Genomic DNA, 2,176 nt, shown 5'->3' with positions numbered 1-2,176 from the left:
GTAAAAAAAAAAGGAAAATGTGATATTAGTAACAGAAAATAAAATTTAAGGATAAATCAATTAAAAGAGTGTTTCCTCAAGTCTTTTTAAAACCTTTTTATTATTTGGAAATAATAAACAATCAGGAAAATGATTTATACTTTATAGCTACTGGCTATATTCAGAATTGTAAATCAGTGAGGAAATTGAACGTACAGACAGTTTGAAAGATAGACACAACATAGTTACTTTCAGTGTACAAGAAAGCTTAAGCAAATGAGCACAGTCTTGCTGCCGGAAGCTGAGCTATCCAACCAGCCTGATGGCAGGGCCCAGGCGGTGGACGGATCGGGACTGCAGGGCTGCCCATCAACAGTGAAACTTCTTGTACTCCCGATTTTATGTAATTTGGCCTTAATAAAAGTACCTGGGGAATTGTCTGTTGGGAAATTGCCCTCGACAGACCCCCTGGGAAAAGAACCATTGGGGAAAGAAAATAAGGTTTCTTAAGCTGGAGTTGGACTCTGGCACCTTGCAAATATCTGTGAGCTGCTTATGGGAGCATATTGTAGAAGTCAAAATTTTGTTTTTCCTTTAGTGGATCTTCCCAATAACATCCTTTCATGTTAATACATACTTTCATTTGTTTCTAGAAAACACTACTTTATGAAGCAAAGTTTTGAAAGCTTGTTTTACTTGCTGGTTCCTCAGGGTATAAATAAAAGGGTTCAACATAGGGCAATTGAGGTGTTGAGAATAGCTACCCCTTTGGTCAGTGATGCTCTTTCTTTTACTGAAGGCTTGACATACATGAATATACAGCTCCCATAAGAGATGGAAATGACAATCAAGTGAGAGGAACATGTGGAGAAAACCTTTTTTCTTTGAGTAGCAGACGGATTCGCAGAATGGAGCTAAGAATGCACGTGTAGGAAAGAATCACTAATGCCAATGTGAAGAGCAGAGTAACAAAAGCAAAGTAAAAGCCAATCATCTCTAAAAGCCATGTATCTGAGCACGAGAGTTGTAAAATGGGGAAATAGTCACAGGAGAAATGATCAATTACATTGGCAGCACAGAAATCTAGCTGGAGGATGAGCATGAGTGGTGGGAAAATGGTAAGGAATCCCCCCAGCCATGACCCAAAGACCAGTAGGGTGCAGATTTTCTTGTTCATGATGGTGGTGTAGTGAAGAGGCCTGCAGATGGCAACATAGCGATCAAAAGACATGGCAGTGAGAAGAAAAAACTCAGACACACCCATGAAGATGAAGAAAAATAGCTGAGCTAAACAATCATTATAGGAAATGGTCCTAACTTTAGTAGTGATTGTCCCCCCAAATCTGGGAATAGACACACTGGTGAATGTAATTTCTAAGGAGAAATTCCACAGGAAGAAAATACATAGGACAGTCTGTCAAGGTGAGGATGATGATGGTTGGGTTTCCAGTGACACTTAATATATAAGCCTTAAGCAGAATGATAAAGATTATAGCCTAAAGCTTTGGGTCATCTGAGATGCCCAAGAGAACAAATTCTAATCATTGTATGGTTTCGCATACTGATTTTTATCATCTTTAAGCAAAATCATGAAAAACAAAACAGAGTTTGTGAATGGTAAAGGAATTGAAGGTCAAATGTTTGCACTATTAGTTCCAATGAAATGAAGCCAATGGAACTTTTTTCCTGTTTGCCTTTTTGCAATATCCACTCAATCCCATTAAGTAGAAATATTTTGCACATCCTCTGTTGAAAAGGAAAAATGTATTCTTAGGTCTATATTAAAAGTCCACTCACAAGTGACTTTATATAGCATCTGTACTTGTAACCAAATTTTCTATATGTGCAATACATCTCTTATTTATATATTTCTACAACAATATTTAGTAATTATATCTGTAGTTTAGATATTGAGATATTGTTTTCAGGTTTCCAGGATTGCATGCTTTTAGGACTGAAATATCTAATTTTAGTTTTCATTTTTATGCCATGTATAAACTTTAGTTTGTTGTAAAGCTTTGTTGGAAACTGATGACTCAAACACAATTCCTGAGCTTAATTAATAATAGCTGTCATTATTTTTATTCTTAATATACATTCTTTTTAATATGCTCATTAGATAAATGTATTTCTAATCATAAAAATATAGGACTAGAATTGTCTTAGCTGTAATAAGAGTAAAGTTCTTAATTTATGG

At 35.8% G+C, this 2,176-nt stretch overlaps 1 pseudogene; it reads right to left on the bottom strand.

Annotated features, from left to right (window-relative positions):
* Nucleotides 1–618: 618 nt before the first annotated feature.
* LOC122223616 lies at nucleotides 619–1,539 on the bottom strand (annotated as a pseudogene).
* Nucleotides 1,540–2,176: the final 637 nt, after the last annotated feature.

Source organism: Panthera leo, chromosome B4 (genome assembly GCF_018350215.1).
Source record: "Panthera leo isolate Ple1 chromosome B4, P.leo_Ple1_pat1.1, whole genome shotgun sequence".
Lineage (NCBI taxonomy): Eukaryota > Metazoa > Chordata > Mammalia > Carnivora > Felidae > Panthera > Panthera leo.
The sequence above is the reverse complement of the archived record's forward strand: the minus strand, read 5'-3'. Positions and strand labels throughout refer to the sequence as shown.